Raw genomic sequence first — 21,172 nt, forward strand, 5'->3', positions numbered from 1 at the left:
TCTGATTCCCCGCCTCTGAATCCCCATCTCTGATTCACCGCCTTTGATTCGCCACCTCTGATTCCACATATCTGATTCCCCACCTCTGTTTCCCCGCCTCTGATTCCCCGCCTCTGATTCTCCATATCTCATTCCCCGCTTCTGAATCCACATCTCTGATTCCCGGACTCTGATTCCCCACCTCTGATTCCCGGCCTCTCTTTCCCAGCATCTGATTCCCGGCCTCTGATTCCCGGCCTCTGATTCCCCGCTTCTGATTCTGATTCCCTGCCTCTGATTCCCCATCTCTGATTCCGCACATCTGATTCACTGCCTCTGATTCCCCACCTCTGATTCCCCATATCTGATTTCCCGCCTCTGTTTCCCCGCCTCTGATTCCCCACCTCAGTTTCCCCATATCTAATTCCCAACCTCTGATGCCCCAACTCTGATTCCCTGCCTCTGATTCCCCGCGTTCTATTCCCTGCCTCTGATTCCCCGCCTGTGATTCCCCATCTCTGATTCACCACCTCTGATTCCCCACCTCTGATTCCCCATATCTAATTCCCCGCCTCTGTTTGCCCGCCTCTGATTCCCCGCCTCTGTTTCCCCATATCTGATTCCCCGCCTCTGAATCCCCAACTCTGATTCCCTGCCTCTGATTCCCCAGCTCTGATTCCCCGCCTTTGATTCCTCCCGTCTGATTCCCAGCCTCTGAATCCCCGTGTCTGATTTCCTGCCTCTGATTCCCCACCTCTGATTCCCCATCTCTGATTCACAGCCTCTGATTCCCCACCTCTGATTCCCCATCTCTGATTCCGCACATCTGATTCACTGCCTCTGATTCCCCGCCTCTGTTTCCCCATATCTAATTCCCAACCTCTGATGCCCCAACTCTGATTCCCTGCCTCTGATTCCCCGCGTTCTATTCCCTGCCTCTGATTCCCCGCCTGTGATTCCCCATCTCTGATTCACCACCTCTGATTCCCCACCTCTGATTCCCCATATCTAATTCCCCGCCTCTGTTTGCCCGCCTCTGATTCCCCGCCTCTGTTTCCCCATATCTGATTCCCCGCCTCTGAATCCCCAACTCTGATTCCCTGCCTCTGATTCCCCAGCTCTGATTCCCCGCCTCTGTTTCCCCGCCTCTGATTCCCCGCCTCTGATTCCCCATATCTCATTCCCCGCCTCTAAATCCCCATCTCTGATTCCCGGACTCTGATTCCCCACCTGTGATTCCCGGCCTCTTATTCCCGGCATCTGATTCCGGCCTCTGATTCCCGGCCTCTGATTCCCTGCTTCTGATTCTGATTCCCTGCCTCTGATTCCCCATCTCTGATTCCGCACATCTGATTCCCTGCCTCTGATTCCCCACCTCTGATTCCCCATATCTGATTCCCCGCCTCTGTTTCCCCACCTTTGATTCCCCGCCTCTGTTTCCCAATATCTAAGTCCCCGCCTCTGATTCCCCAACTCTGATTCCCCACCTCTGATTCCCCAGCTCTGATTCCCCGCCTCTGATTCCCCGCATCTGATTCCCTGCAACTGATTCCAAGCCTCTGATTCCCTGCCTCTGATTCCACACCTCTGATTCCCCATATCTGATTTCCCGCCTCTGTTTCCCCGCCTCTGATTCCCAGCCCCTGTTTCCCCATATCTGATTCCCTGCCTCTGATTCCCCAACTCTGATTCCCCGCCTCTGATTCCCCAGCTCTGATTCCCCGCCTCTGATTTCCCGTGTTTGATTCCCTGCCTCTGATTCCCCGCCTCTGATTCCCCATCTCTGATTCACCGCCTTTGATTCGCCACCTCTGATTCCACATATCTGATTCCCCACCTCTGTTTCCCCGCCTCTGATTCCCCGCCTCTGATTCTCCATATCTCATTCCCCGCCTCTGAATCCCCATCTCTGATTCCCGGACTCTGATTCCCCACCTCTGATTCCCGGCCTCTCATTCCCAGCATCTGATTCCCGGCCTCTGATTCCCGGCCTCTGATTCCCCGCTTCTGATTCTGATTCCCTGCCTCTGATTCCCCATCTCTGATTCCGCACATCTGATTCCCTGCCTCTGATTCCCCACCTCTGATTCCCCATATCTGATTTCCCGCCTCTGTTTCCCCGCCTCTGATTCCCCGCCTCTGTTTCCCCATATCTAATTCCCAACCTCTTATGCCCCAACTCTGATTCCCTGCCTCTGATTCCCCGCGTTCTATTCCCTGCCTCTGATTCCCCGCCTGTGATTCCCCATCTCTGATTCACCACCTCTGATTCCCCACCTCTGATTCCCCATATCTAATTCGCCGCCTCTGTTTGCCCGCCTCTGATTCCCCGCCTCTGTTTCCCCATATCTGATTCCCCGCCTCTGAATCCCCAACTCTGATTCCCTGCCTCTGATTCCCCAGCTCTGATTCCCCGCCTTTGATTCCTCCCGTCTGATTCCCAGCCTCTGAATCCCCGTGTCTGATTTCCTGCCTCTGATTCCCCACCTCTGATTCCCCATCTCTGATTCACAGCCTCTGATTCCCCACCTCTGATTCCCCATCTCTGATTCCGCACATCTGATTCACTGCCTCTGATTCCCCGCCTCTGTTTCCCCATATCTAATTCCCAACCTCTGATGCCCCAACTCTGATTTCCTGCCTCTGATTCCCCGCGTTCTATTCCCTGCCTCTGATTCCCCGCCTGTGATTCCCCATCTCTGATTCACCACCTCTGATTCCCCACCTCTGATTCCCCATATCTAATTCCCCGCCTCTGTTTGCCCGCCTCTGATTCCCCGCCTCTGTTTCCCCATATCTGATTCCCCGCCTCTGAATCCCCAACTCTGATTCCCTGCCTCTGATTCCCCAGCTCTGATTCCCCGCCTTTGATTCCGCCCGTCTGATTCCCAGCCTCTGAATCCCCGTGTCTGATTTCCTGCCTCTGATTCCCCACCTCTGATTCCCCATCTCTGATTCACAGCCTCTGATTCCCCACCTCTGATTCCCCATCTCTGATTCCGCACATCTGATTCCCTGCCTCTGATTCCCCGACTCTGATCCCCACCTCTGATTCCCAACCTCTGATTCCCCACCTCTGAATCCCCATATCTGATTCCCTGCCTCTGATTCCCCGCCTCTGATTCCCTGCCTCTGATTCCCCGCCTCTGATTCCCCAGCTCTGATTCCCCGCCTCTGAATCCCCAACTCTGATTCCCTGCCTCTGATTCCCTGCCTCTGATTCCCTGCCTCTGATTCCCAACCTCTGATTCCCCACCTCTGAGTCCCCATATCTGTTTCCCCGCCTCTGTTTCCCCGCCTCTGATTCCCCGCCTCTGAGTCCCAGGCTCTGATTCTCCGCCTCTGATTCCCCGCCTCTGGTTTCCCGCCTCTGAATCGCTGCCTCTGATTCCCCATCTCTGATTCCGCACATCTGATTCCCCACCTCTGTTTCCCTGCCTCTGATTCCCCACCTCTGTTTCCCCATATCTGATATCCCGCCTCTGATTCCCCAACTCTGATACCCCGCCTCTGATTCCCCAGCTTTGATTCCCCACCTCTGATTCCCCGTGTTTGATTCCCTGCCTCTGATTCCCAGCCTCTGATTCCCCATCTCTGATTCACCGCCTTTCATTCGCCACCTCTGATTCCCCATATCAGATTCCCCGCCTCTGTTTCCCCGCCTCTGATTCCCCGCCTCTGTTTCCCCATATCTGATTCACAGCCTCTGATTCCCCACCTCTGATTCCCCATCTCTGATTCCGCACATCTGATTCCCTGCCTCTGATTCCCCGACTCTGATCCCCACCTCTGATTCCCAACCTCTGATTCCCCACCTCTGAATCCCCATATCTGATTCCCTGCCTCTGATTCCCCGCCTCTGATTCCCTGCCTCTGATTCCCCGCCTCTGATTCCCCAGCTCTGATTCCCCGCCTCTGAATCCCCAACTCTGATTCCCTGCCTCTGATTCCCTGCCTCTGATTTCCTGCCTCTGATTCCCAACTTATGATTCCCCATATCTGTTTCCCCGCCTCTGTTTCCCCGCCTCTGATTCCCCGCCTCTGATTCCCAGGCTCTGATTCTCCGCCTCTGATTCCCCGCCTCTGGTTCCCCGCCTCTGATTCGCTGCCTCTGATTCCCCATCTCTGATTCCGCACATCTGATTCCCTGCCTCTGATTCCCCGCCTCTGACTCCCCGCCTCTGATTCCCTGCCTCTGTTTCCCAACCTCTGATTCCCCACCTCTGATTCCCCATATCTGATTCCCCACCTCTGTTTCCCTGCCTCTGATTCCCCACCTCTGTTTCCCCATATCTGATATCCCGCCTCTGATTCCCCAACTCTGATACCCCGCCTCTGATTCCCCAGCTTTGATTCCCCACCTCTGATTCCCCGTGTTTGATTCCCTGCCTATGATTCCCCGCCTCTGATTCCCCATCTCTGATTCACCGCCTTTCATTCGCCACCTCTGATTCCCCATATCAGATTCCCCGCCTCTGTTTCCCCGCCTCTGATTCCCCGCCTCTGTTTCCCCATATCTGATTCCCCACCTCTGATTCCCCATATCTGATTCCCCGCCTCTCTTTCCGCGCCTCTGATTCCCCACCTCTGATTCCCCATATCTGATTCCCCGCCTCTGATTCCCCAACTCTGATTCCCCACCTCTGATTCCCCAGCTCTGTTTCCCCACCTCTGATTCCCCGCCTGTTTCCCCATATCTAATTCCCCGCCTCTGATTCCCAAACTCTGATTCCCCGACTCTGATTCCCCAGCTCTGATTCCCCGCCTCTGTTTCCCCACATCTGATTCCCTGCCTCTGATTCCCTGCCTCCGATTCCCTGCCTCTGATTCCCAACCTCTGATTCCCCACCTCTGAATCCCCATATCTGATTCCCTGCCTCTGATTCCCCGCCTCTGATTCCCTGCCTCTGATTCCCCGCCTCTGATTCCCCATCTCTGATTCACAACCTCTGATTCCCCACCTCTGATTCCCCATATCTGATTCCCCGCCTCTGTTTGCCCGCCTCTAATTCCCCGCCTCTGTTTCCCCATATCTGATTCCCCGCCTCTGAATCCCGCCTCTGGTTCCCCGCCTCTGATTCGCTGCCTCTGATTCCCCATCTCTGATTCCGCACATCTGATACCCTGCCTCTGATTCCCCGCCTCTGACTCCCCGCCTCTGATTCCCTGCCTCTGTTTCCCAACCTCTGATTCCCCATATCTGATTCCCCACCTCTGAATCCCCGCCTCTGGTTCCCCGCCTCTGATTCGCTGCCTCTGATTCCCCATCTCTGATTCCGCACATCTGATTCCCTGCCTCTGATTCCCCGCCTCTGATTCCCCATCTCTGATTCCCCGCCTCTGAATCCCCGTGTCTGATACACAGCCTCTGATACCCCGCCCCTGATTCCCCACCTCTGATTCCCCATATCTGATACCCCGCCTCTGTTTCTGTGCCTCTTATTCCCCGCCTCTGATTCCCCGCCTCTGTTTCCCCAACTCTGATACCCAGCCTCTGATTCCCCAGCTCTGATTCCCCACCTCTGATTCCCCGTGTTTGATTCCCTGCCTCTGATTCCCCGCCTCTGATTCCCCATCTCTGATTCAACGCCTTTCATTCGCCACCTCTGATTCCCCATATCAGATTCCCTGCCTCTGTTTCCCCGCCTCTGATTCCCCACCTCTGTTTCCCTGCCTCTGATTCCCCACCTCTGTTTCCCCATATCTGATATCCCGCCTCTGATTCCCCAACTCTGATACCCCGCCTCTGATTCCCCAGCTCTGATTCCCCACCTCTGATTCCCCATGTTTGATTCCCTGCCTCTGATTCCCCGCCTCTGATTCCCCATCTCAGATTCACCGCCTTTCATTCGCCACCTCTGATTCCCCATATCAGATTCCCCGCCTCTGTTTCCCCGCCTCTCATTCCCCGCCTCTGTTTCCCCATATCTGATTCCCCACCTCTGATTCCCCATATCTGATTCCCCGCCTCTCTTTCCGCGCCTCTGATTCCCCGCCTCTGATTCCCCATATCTGATTCCCCGCCTCTGATTCCCCAACTCTGATTCCCCACCTCTGATTCCCCTGCTCTGTTTCCCCACCTCTGATTCCCCGCCTCTGTTTCCCCATATCTAATTCCCCGCCTCTGATTCCCAAACTCTGATTCCCCGACTCTGATTCCCCAGCTCTGATTCCCCGCCTCTGATTCCCCACATCTGATTCCCTGCCTCTGATTCCCTGCCTCGATTCCTTGCCTCTGATTCCCAACCTCTGATTCCCCACCTCTGAATCCCCATATCTGATTCCCTGCCTCTGATTCCCCGCCTCTGATTCCCTGCCTCTGATTCCCCGCCTCTGATTCCACAGCTCTGATTTCCCGCCTCTGAATCCCCAAGTCTGATTCCCTGCCTCTGAATCCCCAGCTCTGATTCCCCGCCTCTGATTCCCCAGCTCTGATTCCCTGCCTCTGATTTCCCGCCTGTGATTCCCCATCTCTGATTCACAACCTCTGATTCCCCACCTCTGATTCCCCATATCTGATTCCCCGCCTCTGTTTGCCCGCCTCTAATTCCCCGCCTCTGTTTCCCCATATCTGATTCGCCGCCTCTGAATCCCGCCTCTTGTTCCCCGCCTCTGATTCGCTGCCTCTGATTCCCCATCTCTGATTCCGCACATCTGATACCCTGCCTCTGATTCCCCGCCTCTGACTCCCCGCCTCTGATTCCCTGCCTCTGTTTCCCAACCTCTGATTCCCCATATCTGATTCCCCACCTCTGAATCCCCGCCTCTGGTTCCCCGCCTCTGATTCGCTGCCTCTGATTCCCCATCTCTGATTCCGCACATCTGATTCCCTGCCTCTCTTTCCGCGCCTCTGATTCCCCGCCTCTGATTCCCCATATCTGATTCCCCGCCTCTGATTCCCCAACTCTGATTCCCCACCTCTGATTCCCCAGCTCTGTTTCCCCACCTCTGATTCCCCGCCTCTGTTTCCCCATATCTAATTCCCCGCCTCTGATTCCTAAACTCTGATTCCCCGACTCTGATTCCCCAGCTCTGATTTCCCGCCTCTGATTCCCCACATCTGATTCCCTGCCTCTTATACCCTGCCTCCGATTCCCTGCCTCTGATTCCCAACCTCTGATTCCCCACCTCTGAATCCCCATATCTGATTCCCTGCCTCTGATTCCCCGCCTCTGATTCCCTGCCTCTGATTCCCCGCCTCTGATTCCCCAGCTCTGATTTCCCGCCTCTGAATCCCCAACTCTGATTCCCTGCCTCTGATTCCCCAGCTCTGATTCCCCGCCTCTGATTCCCCAGCTCTGATTCCCTGCCTCTGATTTCCCGCCTGTGATTCCCCATCTCTGATTCACAACCTCTGATTCCCCACCTCTGATTCCCCATATCTGATTCCCCACCTCTGTTTGCCCGCCTCTAATTCCCCGCCTCTGTTTCCCCATATCTGATTCCCCGCCTCTGAATCCCGCCTCTGGTTCCCCGCCTCTGATTCGCTGCCTCTGATTCCCCATCTCTGATTCCGCACATCTGATACCCTGCCTCTGATTCCCCGCCTCTGACTCCCCGCCTCTGATTCCCTGCCTCTGTTTCCCAACCTCTGATTCCCCATATCTGATTCCCCACCTCTGAATCCCCGCCTCTGGTTCCCCGCCTCTGATTCGCTGCCTCTGATTCCCCATCTCTGATTCTGCACATCTGATTCCCTGCCTCTGATTCCCCGCCTCTGATTCCCCATCTCTGATTCCCCGCCTCTGAATCCCCGTGTCTGATACACAGCCTCTGATACCCCGCCCCTGATTCCCCACCTCTGATTCCCCATATCTGATACCCCGCCTCTGTTTCTGTGCCTCTTATTCCCCGCCTCTGATTCCCCGCCTCTGTTTCCCCAACTCTGATACCCAGCCTCTGATTCCCCACCTCTGATTCCCCACCTCTGATTCCCCGTGTTTGATTCCCTGCCTCTGATTCCCCGCCTCTGATTCCCCATCTCTGATCCACCGCCTTTCATTCGCCACCTCTGATTCCCCATATCAGATTCCCCGCCTCTGTTTCCCCGCCTCTGATTCCCCACCTCTGTTTCCCTGCCTCTGATTTCCCACCTCTGTTTCCCCATATCTGATATCCCGCCTCTGATTCCCCAACTCTGATACCCCGCCTCTGATTCCCCAGCTCTGATTCCCCACCTCTGATTCCCCATGTTTGATTCCCTGCCTCTGATTCCCCGCCTCTGATTCCCCATCTCTGATTCACCGCCTTTCATTCGCCACCTCTGATTCCCCATATCAGATTCCCCGCCTCTGTTTCCCCGCCTCTGATTCCCCGCCTCCGTTTCTCCATATCTGATTCCCCACCTCTGATTCCCCATATCTGATTCCCCGCCTCTCTTTCCGCGCCTCTGATTCCCCGCCTCTGATTCCCAATATCTGATTCCCCGCCTATGATTCCCCAACTCTGATTCCCCACCTCTGATTCCCCAGCTCTGTTTCCCCACCTCTGATTCCCCGCCTCTGTTTCCCCATATCTAATTCCCCGCCTCTGATTCCCAAACTCTGATTCCCCGACTCTGATTCCCCAGCTCTGATTCCCCGCCTCTGATTCCCCACATCTGATTCCCTGCCTCTGATTCCCTGCCTCCGATTCCCTGCCTCTGATTCCCAACCTCTGATTCCCCACCTCTGAATCCCCATATCTGATTCCCTGCCTCTGATTCCCCGCCTCTGATTCCCTGCCTCTGATTCCCCGCCTCTTATTCCCCAGCTCTGATTTCCCGCCTCTGAATCCCCAACTCTGATTCCCTGCCTCTGAATCCCCAGCTCTGATTTCCCGCCTCTGATTCCCCAGCTCTGATTCCCTGCCTCTGATTTCCCGCCTGTGATTCCCCATCTCTGATTCACAACCTCTGATTCCCCACCTCTGATTCCCCATATCTGATTCCCCGCCTCTGTTTGCCCGCCTCTAATTCCCCGCCTCTGTTTCCCCATATCTGATTCCCCGCCTCTGAATCCCGCCTCTGGTTCCCCGCCTCTGATTCGCTGCCTCTGATTCCCCATCTCTGATTCCGCACATCTGATACCCTGCCTCTGATTCCCCGCCTCTGAATCCCCGCCTCTGATTCCCTGCCTCTGTTTCCCAACCTCTGATTCCCCATATCTGATTCCCCACCTCTGAATCCCCGCCTCTGGTTCCCCGCCTCTGATTCGCTGCCTCTGATTCCCCATCTCTGATTCCGCACATCTGATTCCCTGCCTCTGATTCCCCGCCTCTGATTCCCCATCTCTGATTCCCCGCCTCTGAATCCCCGTGTCTGATACACAGCCTCTGATACCCCGCCCCTGATTCCCCACCTCTGATTCCCCATATCTGATACCCCGCCTCTGTTTCTGTGCCTCTTATTCCCCGCCTCTGATTCCCCGCCTCTATTTCCCCAACTCTGATACCCAGCCTCTGATTCCGCAGCTCTGATTCCCCACCTCTGATTCCCCGTGTTTGATTCCCTGCCTCTGATTCCCCGCCTCTGATTCCCCATCTCTGATTCACCGCCTTTCATTCGCCACCTCTGATTCCCCATATCAGATTCCCAGCCTCTCTTACCCCGCCTCTGATTCCCCGCCTCTGTTTCCCCATATCTGATTCCCCACCTCTGATTCCCCATATCTGATTCACCGCCTCTCTTTCCGCGCCTCTGATTCCCTGCCTCTGATTCCCCATATCTGATTCCCCGCCTCTGATTCCCCAACTCTGATTCCACACCTCTGATTCCCCAGCTCTGTTTCCCCACCTCTGATTCCCCGCCTCTGTTTCCCCATATCTAATTCCCCGCCTCTGATTCCCAAACTCTGATTCCCCGACTTTGATTCCCCAGCTCTGATTCCACGCCTCTGATTCCCCACATCTGATTCCCTGCCTCTGATTCCCTGCCTCCGATTCCCTGCCTCTGATTCCCAACCTCTGATTCCCCACCTCTGAATCCCCATATCTGATTCCCTGCCTCTGATTCCCCGCCTCTGATTCCCTGCCTCTGATTCCCCGCCTCTGATTCCCCAGCTCTGATTTCCCACCTTTGAATCCCCAACTCTGATTCCCTGCCTCTGATTCCCCAGCTCTGATTCCCCGCCTCTGATTCCCCAGCTCTGATTCCCTGCCTCTGATTTCCCGCCTGTGATACCCCATCTCTGATTCACAACCTCTGATTCCCCACCTCTGATTGCCCGCCTCTAATTCCCCGCCTCTGTTTATCCATATCTGATTCCCCGCCTCTGAATCCCCGCCTCTGGTTCCCCGCCTCTGATTCGCTGCCTCTGATTCCCCATCTCTGATTCCGCACATCTGATTCCCTGCCTCTGATTCCCCGCCTCTGACTCCCCGCCTCTGATTCCCTGCCTCTGTTTCCCAACCTCTGATTCCCCATATCTGATTCCCCACCTCTGAATGCCCGCCTCTGGTTCCCTGCCTCTGATTCGCTGCCTCTGATTCCCCATCTCTGATTCCGCACATCTGATTCCCTGCCTCTGATTCCCCGCCTCTGATTCCCCATCTCTGATTCCCCACCTCTGAATCCGCGTGTCTGATACCCAGCCTCAGATACCCCGCCCCTGATTCCCCACCTCTGATTCCCCATATCTGATACCCCGCCTCTGTTTCTGCGCCTCTGATTCCCCGCCTCTGATTCCCCGCCTCTGTTTCCCCATATCTGATTCGCCGCCTCTGATTCCCCAACTCTGATTCCCCACCTCTGATTCCCCAGATCTGATTCCCCGTGTTTGATTCCCCGCCTCTGATTCCCCATCTCTGAATCCCGGCCTCTGATTCCCAGCCTCTCATTCCCGGCCTCTGATTCCCGGCCTCTGATTCCCCGCCTCTGGTTCCCCGCCTCTGATTCACTGCCTCTGATTCCCCATCTCTGATTCCGCACATCTGATTCCCTGCCTCTGATTCCCCGCCTCTGACTCCCCGCCTCTGATTCCCTGCCTCTGTTTCCCAACCTCTGATTCCCCACCTCTGATTCCCCATATCTGATTCCCCACCTCTGTTTCCCCGCCTCTGGTTCCCCGCCTCTGATTCGCTGCCTCTGATTCCCCATCTCTGATTCCGCACATCTGATTCCCTGCCTCTGATTCCCCGCCTCTGATTCCCATCTCTGATTCCCCGCCTCTGAATCCCCGTGTCTGATACCCAGCTCTGATACCCCGCCCCTGATTCCCCACCTCTGATTCCCCATATCTGATACCCCGCCTCTGTTTCTGCGCCTCTGATTCCCCGCCTCTGATTCCCCGCCTCTGTTTCCCCATATCTGATTCCCCGCCTCTGATTCCCCAGAACTGATTCCCCGTGTTTGATTCCCCGCCTCTGATTCCCCATCTCTGATTCCAGGCCTCTGATTCCCGGCCTCTCATTCCCGGCCTCTGATTCCCTGCCTCTGATTCCCCGCCTCTGGTTCCCCGCCTCTGATTCGCTGCCTCTGATTCCCCATCTCTGATTCCGCACATCTGATTCCTTGCCTCTGATTCCCCGCCTCAGACTCCCCGCCTCTGATTGTCTGCCTCTGTTTCCCAACCTCTGATTCCCCACCTCTGATTCCCCATATCTGTTTCCCCACCTCTGTTTCCCTGCCTCTGATTCCCCACCTCTGTTTCCCCATATCTGATTCCCCGCCTCTGATTCCCCAACTCTGATTCCCCGCCTCTGATTCCCCAGTTCTGATATCCCACCTCTGATTCCCCGTGTTTGATTCCCTGCCTCTGATTCCCCGCCTCTGATTCCCCATCTCTGATTCACCGCCTTTGATTCGCCACCTCTGATTCCCCATATCTGATTCCCCACCTCTGTTTCCCCGCCTCTGATTCCCCGCCTCTGATTCTCCATATCTCATTCCCCGCCTCTGAATCCCCATCTCTGATTCCCGGACTCTAATTCCCAACCTCTGATTCCCGGCCTCTTATTCCCCATCTCTGATTCCGCACATCTGATTACCTGCCTCTGATTCCCCACCTCTGATTCCCCATATCTGATTCCCCGCCTCTGTTTCCACGCCTCTGATTCCCCACCTCTGATTCCCCATATCTGATTCCCCAGCTCTGATTCCCCGCCTCTGATTCCCCGCATCCGATTCCCCATATCTGATTCCCCGCCTCTGTTTCCCCGCCCCTGATTCCCCGCCTCTGTTTCCCCATATCTGATTCCCCGCCTCTGATTCCCAACTATGATTCCCCGCCTCTGATTCCCCAGCTCTGATTCCCTGCCTCTGATTCCCCGCGTTCTATTCCCTGCCTCTGATTCCCCGCCTGTGATTCCCCATCTCTGATTCACCACCTCTGATTCCCCACCACTGATTCCCCATCTCTGATTCCCGGACTCTGATTCCGCACCTCTGATTCCTGGCCTCTTATTCCCGGCATCTGATTCCGGCCTCTGATTCCCGGCCTCTGATTCCCTGCTTCTGATTCTGATACCCCGCCCCTGATTCCCCACCTCAGATTCCCCATATCTGATACCCCGCCTCTGTTTCTGTGCCTCTTATTCCCCGCCTCTGATTCCCCGCCTCTGTTTCCCCAACTCTGATACCCAGCCTCTGATTCCCCAGCTCTGATTCCCCACCTCTGATTCCCCGTGTTTGATTCCCTGCCTCTGATTCCCCGCCTCTGATTCCCCATCTCTGATTCAACGCCTTTCATTCGCCACCTCTGATTCCCCATATCAGATTCCCTGCCTCTGTTTCCCCGCCTCTGATTCCCCACCTCTGTTTCCCTGCCTCTGATTCCCCACCTCTGTTTCCCCATATCTGATATCCCGCCTCTGATTCCCCAACTCTGATACCCCGCCTCTGATTCCCCAGCTCTGATTCCCCACCTCTGATTCCCCATGTTTGATTCCCTGCCTCTGATTCCCCGCCTCTGATTCCCCATCTCAGATTCACCGCCTTTCATTCGCCACCTCTGATTCCCCATATCAGATTCCCCGCCTCTGTTTCCCCGCCTCTGATTCCCCGCCTCTGTTTCCCCATATCTGATTCCCCACCTCTGATTCCCCATATCTGATTCCCCGCCTCTCTTTCCGCGCCTCTGATTCCCCGCCTCTGATTCCCCATATCTGATTCCCCGCCTCTGATTCCCCAACTCTGATTCCCCACCTCTGATTCCCCTGCTCTGTTTCCCCACCTCTGATTCCCCGCCTCTGTTTCCCCATATCTAATTCCCCGCCTCTGATTCCCAAACTCTGATTCCCCGACTCTGATTCCCCAGCTCTGATTCCCCGCCTCTGATTCCCCACATCTGATTCCCTGCCTCTGATTCCCTGCCTCGATTCCTTGCCTCTGATTCCCAACCTCTGATTCCCCACCTCTGAATCCCCATATCTGATTCCCTGCCTCTGATTCCCCGCCTCTGATTCCCTGCCTCTGATTCCCCGCCTCTGATTCCCCAGCTCTGATTTCCCGCCTCTGAATCCCCAAGTCTGATTCCCTGCCTCTGAATCCCCAGCTCTGATTCCCCGCCTCTGATTCCCCAGCTCTGATTCCCTGCCTCTGATTTCCCGCCTGTGATTCCCCATCTCTGATTCACAACCTCTGATTCCCCACCTCTGATTCCCCATATCTGATTCCCCGCCTCTGTTTGCCCGCCTCTAATTCCCCGCCTCTGTTTCCCCATATCTGATTCGCCGCCTCTGAATCCCGCCTCTTGTTCCCCGCCTCTGATTCGCTGCCTCTGATTCCCCATCTCTGATTCCGCACATCTGATACCCTGCCTCTGATTCCCCGCCTCTGACTCCCCGCCTCTGATTCCCTGCCTCTGTTTCCCAACCTCTGATTCCCCATATCTGATTCCCCACCTCTGAATCCCCGCCTCTGGTTCCCCGCCTCTGATTCGCTGCCTCTGATTCCCCATCTCTGATTCCGCACATCTGATTCCCTGCCTCTCTTTCCGCGCCTCTGATTCCCCGCCTCTGATTCCCCATATCTGATTCCCCGCCTCTGATTCCCCAACTCTGATTCCCCACCTCTGATTCCCCAGCTCTGTTTCCCCACCTCTGATTCCCCTCCTCTGTTTCCCCATATCTAATTCCCCGCCTCTGATTCCTAAACTCTGATTCCCCGACTCTGATTCCCCAGCTCTGATTTCCCGCCTCTGATTCCCCACATCTGATTCCCTGCCTCTTATACCCTGCCTCCGATTCCTGCCTCTGATTCCCAACCTCTGATTCCCCACCTCTGAATCCCCATATCTGATTCCCTGCCTCTGATTCCCCGCCTCTGATTCCCTGCCTCTGATTCCCCGCCTCTGATTCCCCAGCTCTGATTTCCCGCCTCTGAATCCCCAACTCTGATTCCCTGCCTCTGATTCCCCAGCTCTGATTCCCCGCCTCTGATTCCCCAGCTCTGATTCCCTGCCTCTGATTTCCCGCCTGTGATTCCCCATCTCTGATTCACAACCTCTGATTCCCCACCTCTGATTCCCCATATCTGATTCCCCACCTCTGTTTGCCCGCATCTAATTCCCCGCCTCTGTTTCCCCATATCTGATTCCCCGCCTCTGAATCCCGCCTCTGGTTCCCCGCCTCTGATTCGCTGCCTCTGATTCCCCATCTCTGATTCCGCACATCTGATACCCTGCCTCTGATTCCCCGCCTCTGACTCCCCGCCTCTGATTCCCTGCCTCTGTTTCCCAACCTCTGATTCCCCATATCTGATTCCCCACCTCTGAATCCCCGCCTCTGGTTCCCCGCCTCTGATTCGCTGCCTCTGATTCCCCATCTCTGATTCTGCACATCTGATTCCCTGCCTCTGATTCCCCGCCTCTGATTCCCCATCTCTGATTCCCCGCCTCTGAATCCCCGTGTCTGATACACAGCCTCTGATTCCCTGCCTCTGTTTCCCAACCTCTGATTCCCCATATCTGATTCCCCACCTCTGAATCCCCGCCTCTGGTTCCCCGCCTCTGATTCGCTGCCTCTGATTCCCCATCTCTGATTCTGCACATCTGATTCCCTGCCTCTGATTCCCCGCCCCTGATTCCTCACCTCTGATTCCCCATATCTGATACCCCGCCTCTGTTTCTGTGCCTCTTATTCCCCGCCTCTGATTCCCCGCCTCTGTTTCCCCAACTCTGATACCCAGCCTCTGATTCCCCAGCTCTGATTCCCCACCTCTGATTCCCCGTGTTTGATTCCCTGCCTCTGATTCCCCGCCTCTGATTCCCCATCTCTGATCCACCGCCTTTCATTCGCCACCTCTGATTCCCCATATCAGATTCCCCGCCTCTGTTTCCCCGCCTCTGATTCCCCACCTCTGTTTCCCTGCCTCTGATTTCCCACCTCTGTTTCCCCATATCTGATATCCCGCCTCTGATTCCCCAACTCTGATACCCCGCCTCTGATTCCCCAGCTCTGATTCCCCACCTCTGATTCCCCATGTTTGATTCCCTGCCTCTGATTCCCCGCCTCTGATTCCCCATCTCTGATTCACCGCCTTTCATTCGCCACCTCTGATTCCCCATATCAGATTCCCCGCCTCTGTTTCCCCGCCTCTGATTCCCCGCCTCCGTTTCTCCATATCTGATTCCCCACCTCTGATTCCCCATATCTGATTCCCCGCCTCTCTTTCCGCGCCTCTGATTCCCCGCCTCTGATTCCCAATATCTGATTCCCCGCCTATGATTCCCCAACTCTGATTCCCCACCTCTGATTCCCCAGCTCTGTTTCCCCACCTCTGATTCCCCGCCTCTGTTTCCCCATATCTAATTCCCCGCCTCTGATTCCCAAACTCTGATTCCCCGACTCTGATTCCCCAGCTCTGATTCCCCGCCTCTGATTCCCCACATCTGATTCCCTGCCTCTGATTCCCTGCCTCCGATTCCCTGCCTCTGATTCCCAACCTCTGATTCCCCACCTCTGAATCCCCATATCTGATTCCCTGCCTCTGATTCCCCGCCTCTGATTCCCTGCCTCTGATTCCCCGCCTCTTATTCCCCAGCTCTGATTTCCCGCCTCTGAATCCCCAACTCTGATTCCCTGCCTCTGAATCCCCAGCTCTGATTTCCCGCCTCTGATTCCCCAGCTCTGATTCCCTGCCTCTGATTTCCCGCCTGTGATTCCCCATCTCTGATCCACCGCCTTTCATTCGCCACCTCTGATTCCCCATATCAGATTCCCAGCCTCTCTTACCCCGCCTCTGATTCCCCGCCTCTGTTTCCCCATATCTGATTCCCCACCTCTGATTCCCCACCTCTGATTCCCCATATCTGATTCACCGCCTCTGTTTGCCCGCCTCTAATTCCCCGCCTCTGTTTCCCCATATCTGATTCCCCGCCTCTGAATCCCGCCTCTGGTTCCCCGCCTCTTATTCGCTGCCTCTGATTCCCCATCTCTGATTCCGCACATCTGATACCCTGCCTCTGATTCCCCGCCTCTGACTCCCCGCCTCTGATTCCCTGCCTCTGTTTCCCAACCTCTGATTCCCCATATCTGATTCCCCACCTCTGAATCCCCGCCTCTGGTTCCCCGCCTCTGATTCGCTGCCTCTGATTCCCCATCTCTGATTCCGCACATCTGATTCCCTGCCTCTGATTCCCCGCCTCTGATTCCCCATCTCTGATTCCCCGCCTCTGAATCCCCGTGTCTGATACACAGCCTCTGATACCCCGCCCCTGATTCCCCACCTCTGATTCCCCATATCTGATACCCCGCCTCTGTTTCTGTGCCTCTTATTCCCCGCCTCTGATTCCCCGCCTCTATTTCCCCAACTCTGATACCCAGCCTCTGATTCCCCAGCTCTGATTCCCCACCTCTGATTCCCCGTGTTTGATTCCCTGCCTCTGATTCCCCGCCTCTGATTCCCCATCTCTGATTCACCGCCTTTCATTCGCCACCTCTGATTCCCCATATCAGATTCCCAGCCTCTCTTACCCCGCCTCTGATTCCCCGCCTCTGTTTCCCCATATCTGATTCCCCACCTCTGATTCCCCATATCTGATTCACCGCCTCTCTTTCCGCGCCTCTGATTCCCTGCCTCTGATTCCCCATATCTGATTCCCCGCCTCTGATTCCCCAACTCTGATTCCACACCTCTGATTCCCCAGCTCTGTTTCCCCACCTCTGATTCCCCGCCTCTGTTTCCCCATATCTAATTCCCCGCCTCTGATTCCCAAACTCTGATTCCCCGACTTTGATTCCCCAGCTCTGATTCCACGCCTCTGATTCCCCACATCTGATTCCCTGCCTCTGATTCCCTGCCTCCGATTCCCTGCCTCTGATTCCCAACCTCTGATTCCCCACCTCTGAATCCCCATATCTGATTCCCTCCCTCTGATTCCCCGCCTCTGATTCCCTGCCTCTGATTCCCCGCCTCTGATTCCCCAGCTCTGATTTCCCACCTTTGAATCCCCAACTCTGATTCCCTGCCTCTGATTCCCCAGCTCTGATTCCCCGCCTCTGATTCCCCAGCTCTGATTCCCTGCCTCTGATTTCCCGCCTGTGATACCCCATCTCTGATTCACAACCTCTGATTCCCCACCTCTGATTGCCCGCCTCTAATTCCCCGCCTCTGTTTCCCCATATCTGATTCCCCGCCTCTGAATCCCCGCCTCTGGTTCCCCGCCTCTGATTCGCTGCCTCTGATTCCCCATCTCTGATTCCGCACATCTGATTCCCTGCCTCTGATTCCCCGCCTCTGACTCCCCGCCTCTGATTCCCTGCCTCTGTTTCCCAACCTCTGATTCCCCATATCTGATTCCCCACCTCTGAATGCCCGCCTCTGGTTCCCTGCCTCTGATTCGCTGCCTCTGATTCCCCATCTCTGATTCCGCACATCTGATTCCCTGCCTCTGATTCCCCGCCTCTGATTCCCCGTCTCTGATTCCCCACCTCTGAATCCGCGTGTCTGATACCCAGCCTCAGATACCCCGCCCCTGATTCCCCACCTCTGATTCCCCATATCTGATACCCCGCCTCTGTTTCTGCGCCTCTGATTCCCCGCCTCTGATTCCCCGCCTCTGTTTCCCCATATCTGATTCGCCGCCTCTGATTCCCCAACTCTGATTCCCCACCTCTGATTCCCCAGATCTGATTCCCCGTGTTTGATTCCCCGCCTCTGATTCCCCATCACTGAATCCCGGCCTCTGATTCCCAGCCTCTCATTCCCGGCCTCTGATTCCCGGCCTCTGATTCCCCGCCTCTGGTTCCCCGCCTCTGATTCGCTGCCTCTGATTCCCCATCTCTGATTCCGCACATCTGATTCCCTGCCTCTGATTCCCCGCCTCTGACTCCCCGCCTCTGATTCCCTGCCTCTGTTTCCCAACCTCTGATTCCCCACCTCTGATTCCCCATATCTGATTCCCCACCTCTGTTTCCCCGCCTCTGGTTCCCCGCCTCTGATTCGCTGCCTCTGATTCCCCATCTCTGATTCCGCACATCTGATTCCCTGCCTCTGATTCCCCGCCTCTGATTCCCATCTCTGATTCCCCGCCTCTGAATCCCCGTGTCTGATACCCAGCCTCTGATACCCCGCCCCTGATTCCCCACCTCTGATTCCCCATATCTGATACCCCGCCTCTGTTTCTGCGCCTCTGATTCCCCGCCTCTGATTCCCCGCCTCTGTTTCCCCATATCTGATTCCCCGCCTCTGATTCCCCAGAACTGATTCCCCGTGTTTGATTCCCCGCCTCTGATTCCCCATCTCTGATTCCAGGCCTCTGATTCCCGGCCTCTCATTCCCGGCCTCTGATTCCCGGCCTCTGATTCCCCGCCTCTGGTTCCCCGCCTCTGATTCGCTGCCTCTGATTCCCCATCTCTGATTCCGCACATCTGATTCCTTGCCTCTGATTCCCCGCCTCAGACTCCCCGCCTCTGATTGTCTGCCTCTGTTTCCCAACCTCTGATTCCCCACCTCTGATTCCCCATATCTGTTTCCCCACCTCTGTTTCCCTGCCTCTGATTCCCCACCTCTGTTTCCCCATATCTGATTCCCCGCCTCTGATTCCCCAACTCTGATTCCCCGCCTCTGATTCCCCAGCTCTGATATCCCACATCTGATTCCCCGTGTTTGATTCCCTGCCTCTGATTCCCCGCCTCTGATTCCCCATCTCTGATTCACCGCCTTTGATTCGCCACCTCTGATTCCCCATATCTGATTCCCCACCTCTGTTTCCCCGCCTCTGATTCCCCGCCTCTGATTCTCCATATCTCATTCCCCGCCTCTGAATCCCCATCTCTGATTCCCGGACTCTAATTCCCAACCTCTGATTCCCGGCCTCTTATTCCCCATCTCTGATTCCGCACATCTGATTACCTGCCTCTGATTCCCCACCTCTGATTCCCCATATCTGATTCCCCGCCTCTGTTTCCACGCCTCTGATTCCCCACCTCTGATTCCCCATATCTGATTCCCCAGCTCTGATTCCCCGCCTCTGATTCCCCGCATCCGATTCCCCATATCTGATTCCCCGCCTCTGTTTCCCCGCCCCTGATTCCCCGCCTCTGTTTCCCCATATCTGATTCCCCGCCTCTGATTCCCAACTATGATTCCCCGCCTCTGATTCCCCAGCTCTGATTCCCTGCCTCTGATTCCCCGCGTTCTATTCCCTGCCTCTGATTCCCCGCCTGTGATTCCCCATCTCTGATTCACCACCTCTGATTCCCCACCACTGATTCCCCATCTCTGATTCCCGGACTCTGATTCCGCACCTCTGATTCCTGGCCTCTTATTCCCGGCATCTGATTCCGGCCTCTGATTCCCGGCCTCTGATTCCCTGCTTCTGATTCTGATTCCCTGCCTCTGATTCCCCATCTCTGATTCCGCACATCTGATTCCCTGCCTCTGATTCCCCACCTCTGATTCTCCATATCTCATTCCCCGCCTCTGAATCCCCATCTCTGATTCCCGGACTCTGATACCCCACCTCTGATTCCCGGCCTCTTATTCCCAGCATCTGATTCCAGGCCTCTGATTCCCGGCCTCTGACTCCCCGCTTCTGATTCTGATTCCCCGCCTCTGATTCCCCGCCTCTGTTTCCCCATATCTGATTCCCCGCCTCTGAATCCCCAACTCTGATTCCCTGCCTCTGATTCCCCGTGTCTGATAACCTGCCTCTGATTCCCCGCCTCTGATTCCCCATCTCAGATTCACCGCCTCTGATTCCCCACCTCTTATTCCCCATCTCTGATTCCGCACATCCGATTCCCTGCATCTGATTCCCCGACTCTGATTCCCCACCTCTGATTCCCCAGCTCTGATTCCCCGCCTCTGATTCCCCAACTCTGATTCCCTGCCTCTGATTCCACAGCTCTGATTCCCCGCCTCTGATTCCCCGTGTTTGAGCCCCTGCCTCTGATTCCCCGCCTCTGATTCCCCATCTCTGATTCACCGCCTTTGATTCGCCACCTCTGATTCCCCATATCTGATTCCTCGCCACTGTTTCCCCGCCTCTGATTCCCCGCCTCTGATTCCCCATATCTCATTCCCCGCCTCTGATTCGCCAGCTATGATTCCCCGCCTCTGATTCCCCGCGTCTGATTCCCTGCCTCTGATTCCCCGCCTCTAATTCCACATCTCTGATTCACCACCTATGATTCCACGCGTCTGATTCGCCGCCTCTGATTCCCCATCTCTGATTCCCCATCTCTGATTCCCCAATTCTGATTCCCCGCCTCTGATTCCCCAGCTCTGATTCCTCGCCTCTGATTCCCTTCCTCTGATTCCCAACCTCTGATTCCCCACCTCTGATTTCCCATATTGATTCCCTGCGTCTGATTCCCCACCTCTGATTTCCCATATTGATTCCCTGCGTCTGATTCCCCGCCTCTGATTCCCCAACTCTGATTCCCCGCCTCTGATTCCCCAGCTCTGATTCCCCACATCTGATTCCCCGTGTTTGATTCCCTGCCTCTGATTCCCGGCCTCTGATTCCCCATCTCTGATTCACCGCCTTTGATTCGCAACCTCTGATTCCCCATATCTGATTCCCCGCCTCTGTTTCCCCGCCTCTGATTCCCCGCCTCTGATTCCCCATATCTCATTCCCCGCCTCTAAATCCCCATCTCTGATTCCCGGACTCTGATTCCGCACCTCTGATTCCCGGCCTCTTATTCCCGGCATCTGATTCCGGCCTCTGATTCCCGGCCTCTGATTCCCTGCTTCTGATTCTGAATCCCTGCCTCTGATTCCCCATCTCTGATTCCACACATCTGATTCCCTGCCTCTGATTCCCCACCT

This window comes from Narcine bancroftii, unplaced genomic scaffold (assembly GCF_036971445.1).
Source record: "Narcine bancroftii isolate sNarBan1 unplaced genomic scaffold, sNarBan1.hap1 Scaffold_159, whole genome shotgun sequence".
NCBI lineage: Eukaryota > Metazoa > Chordata > Chondrichthyes > Torpediniformes > Narcinidae > Narcine > Narcine bancroftii.